Genomic DNA, 10,044 nt, shown 5'->3' with positions numbered 1-10,044 from the left:
TAATAGCAGTTAAGTCTGTGTAGCTCCAGTGCTTGTAAGAAAAATGAAGTGAAGTTCGCAAGCATTAAGTGTAATTATTTGGAAAACAGACAGTGAACTTTAGAAGCCAGTGTTTATTTACAACGCCTCAGCTAATCTTGTTTACTGTACACCTAAAGGCTGACCATAGGAAGAACAGCTCACTGGGCAACGTCCTTCCTATACTGTACCTCTGCTGTTGGAGCCTGTGGCAATGTGGGGTGGGGACGTAACAGTATTAGGAATGATGTTACTATTGCTACCAGTATAAGTATTAGGGATGATGTCATTCCTAGTGCCAATATTATGGGTGTTGTCACTACTGCCAGTATTAGGGATGTTGTTACTACTGCCAGTATAAGTATCAGGGGTAGTGCCCCTACTAACGCCAATATCAGTATCAAGAATGGTATCTTTGTTACTTCCAGTATTAGTATCAGGCATGGTATCTCCGCCACTGTCGGTATCTGAGAGAGTATCCTTGTTACTATCAGTAGCAGGGGTAGTATCCATGTTACTGCCAGTATCAGGGATTGTATGCTTTTCACTGTCATTATCAGGGGCAACTCTGGTAATACTGTTGGAGTGTACGGAGGTTTTAGGGATGCTCACAGTACTGGGCTTGGATTCACAATGATGGTATGTTTTGGTATGAGGACTGGACACCGTATATCGTAGGGTGGCAGCAGTATGAAGGTGGGGGTGGGGTGGGGATGGGGTGGGGTGGAATGCTTTACCTTGATTGTGGGCAGGTGTGTGTAGCAGCTGGCTGGATGGCTGGTGCTTGTAGAGTTTAGGTGGGGTGACCATTCTGAAAAATGGTGAGGTAAAATTACGGCTCATAAAATTTTAGATTCAAATGCAGCTGTAGTTGTTTCACATCCTCTTATCCACCACTAGTTAACATGCCTCCTTACGACTCACCAAAATGGCACTAATGGTCTCTGCCATCTGAAGCCTTGCTTAGTATAATTTTAAACGTGTCGTCCTGTAAGCTGTACTCGTTTCTGATTTATTTTATTTTATTGTATTTATTTTTGTGGGGAAGGGAACAGAGTGAGCTATCAGCTAGCAAGTACAGCCCCCAGCTGGCCCTGTTTAACCAATGTTATTCTAACATAAAACTTCGAATAGGACATTTTATACTGCAAGGTCGGATATTGTCATTGGGTCTCCTTACTCGTGTGGTGGTGGTGGTGGTAGTGTTGTCGGTATATTGGTGGAAGGCGGATTTCTACCCTTTGAATCACCTGAACTTCTGTCTGTGGAAGGTAAGTAGGTGAACAAGTGAGTAGGTAGCTAAACAGAAGGTAGGCAAGAGGTGAACAGATAAATTAGTGAGCAGGTAAGCAGGTTGGCTGGGCATATGGGTCAGTAGGTAAGAAGGCAAGTAGATAATTATCAATAAGCAGAAATGAATAGGAAGATGGGTGTCAGCACACCATACCATTCACCTCACATCACACCTGTCACCACACCACAACTACCACCACACACCACACCATTGCCATACCACATTTGTCAGCAAACCACACATGACAGGTGTGATATGGTGACAGATGTGGCCATAGTCAGATAGCGGTGACATTTGTATGGACTAAAACACTTGTTAACCAGGCCTACCTACCATTAGTACCACACACACACAGGAACGGCCACCACAACTGGCGCACACTTAAACTTTTCGTTATGATAATGTCTTTAATTCCTGCCATCTCTAGGTGACTTTATTCAGCCTGGAAATGACCTGTAGTATTGGTGGAGCTAAAGCTGGCAACATCTAACCCATTCAGTTTGAAAAGTCTCTCCTAAACTGAGTAACATTGTTTTAAGACAGAAAGAATAAACTAAATACCGTACTTAGGGCTAACAATGATCACAGTCATCATAACCACCATTTTTTTACTCCTATACGTATCACGGCTACCATTTAACCCTTTATGAAATAGTGCTGAAGAGGGATGCCTTCATATGGTAGTACTAATATAACTATGCGGCTAAACTGCCTTGTTAAACAAACATCCCTTAACTACTTCCCTATCCCTCAAAAGAAGGATTGTGGACTGCAGGAGAAGGGCAGCTTAAGCCTGCAGTCAACCTGGTTAACATTCCATATGAGCCGAGAGCTGCAACAACAACAGAAACAACAAAAATAACATCTTCCTTAAATTGCCTTGTTAGCTATGAGTACCTCTTGATTATACCCATCAGTCACCACTACACTACTCAATAATCATTGCAAGTTACTGCCATATATGCAGAATCGGTAGCTACCATAGCACTGTCTCAATGAGCACACATTACACCTCTCACTGTGCCACGACAATCGTTACTCCTTTTAGTAACCTACCATCAAGTCCATACAAAATTGATGGACCAGTCAGTAATAGTCACTCCACCACCTTTCAGGCATTCCATAGCACACTCATCCATACCTGCAGCTTTTCCTGTTTTCATCTCCTTTACCGCCTCCAGCACTTCTCCCTTCGTGATCAAAGAATCATTCAGCTCTCCCAACACATTTATTCCTTGCACCTGTCCATCCGCCACAAAGCCTCCCTATCTGAAGCAGCTGCTGTTTTGCAGATGATACTGCACTGGTGGTTGATTCAGAGGAGAGATTGAGACAGTTGGTAGAGGAGTTTGGAAGGCCGTGTGAAAGAAGGAAATTGAAAGTAAATGAGAATAAGAGTAAAGGGATGAAATGTATGCGGTTGGTAGATGGTAGGAGGATGAATATAGTTTTGAATGGTGAGTTGCTTGCGCAGGTAGAGTGTTTTAAATATTTAGGGTCACATGTTGCTGTGGATGGAAGAAAAGATGCAGAAGTGAAGTTTAGAATGAATGAAGTAGGAAAGATGCTGGAAGGAATGAAAAAAGTGTTTAGATGTCGTTTGCTTAGAATGGATGTAAAGAGAAGGCTGTATGAAGGTGTTGTGGTACCGACTGCGTTATATGGGGCTGAAACATGGAATATGGGTGTAGCAGAAAGGAATAGTTTGAATGTAATGGACATGAGGTGTCTGAGGAGTATGTGTGGAGCGACGCGTATGGATCGAGTGAAAAATGATGAAGTGCGAAGGAGAACTGGAGTTGTGCGGGAGATGGCTGATCAAGTTGAGAAGAGGGCGTTGCGATGGTTTGGGCATATGGAGAGAATGGATAATGAGCGATTGGTGAAAAAGATAACTAGATCTGATGCGAGAGGTGTAAGGCTGAGAGGAAGACCACGAATAGGTTGGATGGACAGTGTGAAGAGAGTTTTGGATGTGAGAGGGATGTCTGTTGGGCAAGGAAGAAGTGGCTGTCGTGATAGAAATGAATGGAGAAAAATTGTGAATGAATAAATGATGATGCAGCCCTGAGGGGATATTCTCCCGCACTTGTCAGATCAGCTGATCTGGTCAGACACGAGTAAGGGGATGGGTCAATTATGATGTGGCAGGGGTAAACCAGCTCTGCTGTCGGGCCCTGCTGCGGATGTCACTGATCGCACTGCACAGTTGACCCTTGTGCGGTGAGGTGCAGTGAGGATCTGTCCCTTCTCCCCTTTGGGGCTAAGATGCGAATGAATGTGTCTGAGAGGATGAGTAAATTGGGAGTATGTCGTCCTGTCTCAGCTACCTTCCTTACCTTGGGGGAAGCAGCCTAGGAGTGTATATATATATATATATATATATACAGTATACAGAGAGAGAGAGAGAGAGAGAGAGAGAGTAATCCCTTTAAGACCCAGATGCCCAAGTCCCGGATATTTTGGGCTTGGGTCCATTAGTCCAAGTCTCGGATTATTCCCTAAGATATCCAGACATCTGGGTCACCAAATATGACTAAAAAACGTCAAAATGCAAAAAAAAAAAGCGGATATGTGTTCATCCCTACTCTAAATTTGCCGCGTGGTAATGAGCAGCTGTGTTTTGGCGCATAGTTCTGGCGATGTCCATTAGAGCGCCCCTGCATCCTCCTCATTTCCCGCTTGCTTACCATAATGACTGAATGCTCGTAGCCATGGCTGCCCACATGCTCACTTTTGTGGTGGTGCCCTACCTGCTGCAGGCCCTGCTGCTCCTCTTTTGCCTCTTACTCGTGTGTGTGATGGTGGCCTCGCCACCCGAGAAGAGGAAACTGGTGGTCCTGACTCTGAAGAAGAAGAGGGAGATATTGGACAAGGTGGACAGGGAATGGTTGACCTCCCTCATCCTCTGTGAATTCAACCTGGCCTGCTCTACCTTGTTCAACATCAAGAAATCCCTGGACAAACTCACCCACTACATGGCAAACTTCGCATCGAAGACCAAAAGCAACATGTAGAGGAAGATTAAGTACCCTCCCAGGTTTGCAGAAGTCGACCGCTTCATGCAGATTTGGTATCATCAACAACGTGCTGCTGGTGTGCTGGTGCATGGCAAGGAGCTGAAGGCTGCTGCTGAGAAGTTCGCAAGGTTACGTGACTCTCCAGACTTCAAGGCATCTGAAGGTGGCTCTTCATTTTCAAACTACGACATGGCCTTACCAACTGTAAGGCCTAAGGCAAAGCTTTGGACACCAACGAGGAGGGAGTAGAAGAGTTTCGTCAGAAGGTGAAGGGTCTCGGTCAAGTTTACAATGCTGACGAAACTGGTCTATTCTATCGCTCACTGCCAACGAATGCCCTAGCAGAGGAAAAGGAAAAGCGTGTACCTGGATTCAAGCTCTCCAAGCAGCAGATATCCACTTTGTGTTGTGCCAATGCTAACAGCACACACCGGCTCAAGCCGTTATTGTTGGCCATGCAAAGCAGCCTCGATGCCTTCGTGGGTTGAGGGATGTCCTTCCTGTTGTTTGGTACCATTCTGTGAAGGCTTGGTTCACAGCCAAGATCTTCAAAGACTGGTTACACCAGCACCTCGTCAAGGAGGTCATCCATTATCAGACGAACACACTGGGAATCCCACGCAACCAGGTACAGGCTCTCTTTCTCCTGGACAAAGCACCTGTGCATCTGTCCAACAAGGAGTTGGTCGCTGAGAATGGCCGCATTAGGTGCTGGTTCTTACCACCTAATACGACTGCTGTCATCCAACCAATGGACAAGGAGTGATCGTGGCAACGAAGAAATGTAGCAAGAATAAGGGATAACCGATGGAGCAAGATGCTGACTGACTGGACACCAGGAGATTGTAAGCATAGCAGAGAAAGGCCAGTCAGGAAGTGGAGAGATAAGATAGAGAAATTTGCAGGGTAAACGTGGCAAAGATTGGCCCAGTCAAGGAATTCTTGGAGAAGGTTGGGGGAGGCCTTTGTTCAGCAGTGGACTTGTAATGGCTATATATATATATATATATATATATATATATATATATATATATATATATATATATATATGTGTGGCCTGTGACCTTCAATCTTCACAGTTTTCATAATGGATTAAGTTTGTTTTTCTTTATCCTCAGCCCTTCCATAACATTTCATCTAAATCAGTTAAAATCTGTTTAACATGCCCCCACCATGTGATTTTGAAATTTGATACAATAAAAAAATATAAAGTTCATTTCCTGACAGATACTTAACGTTTCCATCATGCTCGGTTAAAATTGGAGAAAATACTTGAATTATTGTAAAAAAAAAAAAAAAAAAAAAAAACGCACACAGACCGAAGTCTGGCTCTGTCCTGTGATATTAAACTCTTGATGATTGTTCTCAAAACTGAATCCTTTGGTCCTTACCAAAGCCTTAACCCTTCCACAAAATTTGATTCTAATAAAATTAACTGTTTGAGCTGACATAGCCTGCGACTTATCCCACATACATTATTCTAAGTCTATGGCCTTAATATTTGATTGATTGCTCTCAAAATGGAATCCTTTCGATATTTATCTCATGTTAAACCCTTCCAGAAATTTTGGTCTCATTTGAATAAAGCAGTTTAAGTTGACCTTGCTCTTCGCAAACACAATATGTTTATTACTTGGCTGATACTCAAATATTCCAACAAGTTTAGTTAAAATCGAAGCAAAACTGAACTATTCACTTAACAAAGAAACCCATGAGACGAACATTAACCTTGCCTTAGAATTTCAGTCATTTCAGTCTTGCATTATCCTCAAACCTTCCCCAAGTTTTGGATAAATCAAATAAAAACTTAAGTTGATTTTGATAGATCAAATTGCCCTGTGACCTTGACATTAAACTTAGTGTTCTCAGAACAAAGCTCAGTGGCTGCCTCTTATCCTTTAGACTATGACAGTTCTTAGGGAAGGACACTGAAGGTGGCTGTGAAGTTCCTTCCCCAAGACCGCGAGATATCTCGTATTTTCCTGCTCAATTATTCCTTCATCTCTCTTGATTATGCTTGATGAGTGGGTCACAAGAGTCCCCCACAGCTTGCCTGAAGGTGTTGAATCAATGTTACCCACTGACCACCATGGAGTCAGAACTTTGCCTTGTTTCTGCCAACTATTCCCCGTCCCCCTGTCCAGCCAGGGGAGAAGTGTTCTCAACCACACAAGCGATAATTCAGCGACTCCAGTGAGGAGGAGGTGGAAGTGAGAAGAAAAAAGGCAAAACTTGGCACATATGTGATAATGTGTGCCGAGTGTAAGATCGGTTTTTGTATGGGAGTGTGTTTCCGTGCCAACACACCTCGGAATGCTTCTAGTTGTCAGAAAAGACTGTAACTACATGTAATTATCCTGGTTCAGTATGGACGGTAATATCAAATTAGTACAGCAGTGAGTGGGAAGACAATGACGAGTCAATGCAGTGAGCTACATACAAGGGAATGTAAAAGTGGTCTTGAGCATAGCACACCTTCGAATGCTTCGGAAAATAATGTACATAGGTGTAATGACCTTGTGTTAGTAAAGAAATAAATAATCGGTGTAATAGTAAGTATGGAGGCTGGTGAATGTCACTACAGTGCGTTACTTGTTAGCAAAAGTGAAAGTGACACTCACTGCTAAGTTGTTCTGGATGGTAATAGTTTTATAAAACGAACGATGAGTAAAAAGACAGAGAATTATTTTGCAAGCGGATAAACAGTAATAGGTGGCAGAAAAATAAGTAAATAATTAAATATTGCTGGCGAAGCCAAGTACTACATTTTTATATCTACCGGGTATGTCAACTCTGTTATGTTACTTCTTTGCCTTATAAATTACTATGTAGCAGTAAATGATAATAATTGATATATTTGTTGAGAAAATGCAAAAGACATAATGAAAATACTGTCTGTCACCTCAAATATTATTATACTCACGTGACATGTTCAGCACTAAGTGTACCAGCACTAGATTTGATCCTTAGAGGTTACTTGCATACTACAATTCAGTGCAACAAGTGCCTTTATATTTAAAATTTAGTGAATAACTTGTTTTTTAAAGTAATAAAACACTGAAATCACCTCCTAAACTTCTTCCTGCATGTGGTGTGGCAACCAACAGAAATGGCGCCTGGTGACCGCCTGGGAAACCCTCAATTTCCGACTGCACAAACACATCTTCAACTCTCTCTCCCTCTTGCCCGGACTACCTACAGACCTCCAGTTACTTTCAAAGATTTGTGGCAAGGTTGAAGTTTCTGTGGCTAAAGCTTAACACGTTTGGTTAATTATAAGTGGGTCAATGCAGCTCGTGAAAACACACTATTTTTCCTGTACTTGCCACACAAGTGATGTGGGTAAAAAAAAACACCACCACAGTTTAGGGTTAACCTTTTCACCCAGTTTGGCTAAAATCAGATACAAAACTTTTTTTTTTTTTTTTTTTTTAAGAGTGAGAGGGGGGGGGGGAGAGCAAGCTCATGTCCCTCAAAAGATAACAGGTGCTCTCACTTTGCGAGGAGTGATGATAGTATAATACCCGTGGCGTCCTACTTAACCTGTATGACTTAACCCTGAAAGCGTGTGACCTGCCTTATATGAGCAGGATATTTAACGGCACAAATCAAGCTTCTCGTATGTGTAGTGTCACGCAGTTTTTATGGGCTATTAGGCTTCCTGTCATCTCTCAAGCGCTTCATGATCTCTTTGCATCTGAAGAATGCTCAGATCGGTTTTGTAAAACTAGTTTCCAGTGATAAAATCAAATGTAAGGCCAAAACCGTCTTATGGAAGAGAGTGAGAAATGTAATAATTTATCAAAAGTAGTGCGTCACAGTAAAGTTACAGGCTGTTATACTAACTGGCAACATATTGAGGTTTTCATATGTGTGCAAGACGATGATGTACATTCGACGTCATACTGCTGTGGTTGGAAAATTAACTGCAGTACACTGCTCCATCAAAGAGCCTATGTTGCAAGCCCCCTGCCACAGTCCATTGGTGAAATACTAATAGCTTCAGTGTAAATGGTAACCATCATAGTAGTACTAGTCCACAAGTAGTCATAAATACACGAAAGAGAGAGAGAGAGAGAGAGAGAGAGAGAGAGAGAGAGAGAGTTGTCAACCCTGACAAGGCTAAACAAAAACAAAGAAACCTACTCCATCCTACAGTCAACATGCGTGTGGCGTTATCCTCCTGCAAGCCAGACTAGACCAAGATAACTAGCAACAAGCAGGCACACCAGGCACACCACTGAACAGGTAAAGACATACTATTTTTCTCTGCTTAGTTGCAATTTGCACAGTACTTGTACATATTTTGTAATAATATATTTTAATACATAAATTTTACATTAGCACACTTTCAACATATCCAATTATTTTGAATCCATATATATATATATATATATATATATGTGTGTGTGTGTGTGTGTGTGTGTGTGTGTGTGTGTGTATGTATATGTTTATGCAATGTATGCATGTATGTATGTATATATGTATGTATGTATTAGTAAAAAGTTTTCATACCAGAGGGAGAAACGTACAACAGCCGTGCAATAGGGTCGTGATGATAATACATAAAATGAAACTGGGTCGCTGTGAAAAAAGTTTGAAGAATATTGAATTACTCACTGCTGTTTCCAGGTTACAACAATTATTTCCCCTAGAAGCTACCCTAGGTGCTCATTTTATCTACCATCCCCAAAAGAGTGGATGGACCCCTGAGTCGAATGACATAAGCTGCCTCCACCAGGATTCAAACCCTTGTGCTAACGGGTCAGCAGCTTCACAGTCAGCGATGTTAATCACTCTGTTGTAAAGCAGAGGTTAAAAGTTACATGAAGTTTTGAGAAGATGATCAGTAATGAACTGCATGGATTTTACTCCATCACTAGCCTACAGTCGCGTCATTTTTTCCCATCATGATGGCTGCTCAAAACACAATTTCACACAGTTGTGGAAAGACTTTATAATTTTAAAAGGTTAAAGATGGATGCAAGCAACCCTTCTAGTTCGAAAAATCCTTTAAGCTGCATTAAATCCTTTGGTAACAACAAAATACAAATAAACCTGTCGTAGTGAAGGATAATAATACACATTGTAGTAGCAGTAGTAGTAGTAGTAGTAGTAGTAGAAGTAGTAATAGTAGTAGCAGAGCAACCCCGGTCTATCTGGTCGAGCAGACCCATCAACGGCAGGCAAGCAATCACCCTTGCAGGGACTGTCACAAATTCGCGCAATCATATATCTAAACAAACTCGTGACATTGAACTTTGATGGGAAACCGCGAATTTTAGTGGAATCCCAGTATCACTCAGTCAACTGCCACGTATTCACCCGATCGGGAGTGTTTTCAGAATATTTTTCACTGTTTCATAAGTGATCGTCCATGCGCGTGACATCAGCGCTTTCGCTGAGTGATTTATTATGGACATGTTTCGCTCACTTCTTTCTGTTAGCCATTACCAGTTAGCAGCTGGCCTGCCCTCGCCTCTCTCTCACAATTTGAATTTAGTCAGGATTAGAGCGTCGTGGAAGCAGGTTCGATTGGGCCCAGTGTGGAGCAGCGCCGCCGTTGTCCAGCGAGTTCCTGAATTCCCACCTAGTGTGAACCGGCGAGAGGTTTACTGTGTGCAGCGTTCTTCCTCAGCAACAACGCCCAGTCCATTCCGCTTAGTCCACTTTTCTGACCAGTATTTTTCTTTCGTTTTTCCTAGGCTTAAG

The sequence above is a fragment of the Coenobita brevimanus genome, chromosome 33 (genome assembly GCF_032717465.1).
Source record: "Coenobita brevimanus isolate Jiangsu-jjx chromosome 33, ASM3271746v2, whole genome shotgun sequence".
Taxonomy (NCBI): Eukaryota; Metazoa; Arthropoda; class Malacostraca; order Decapoda; family Coenobitidae; genus Coenobita; species Coenobita brevimanus.
The sequence above is the reverse complement of the archived record's forward strand: the minus strand, read 5'-3'. Positions refer to the sequence as shown.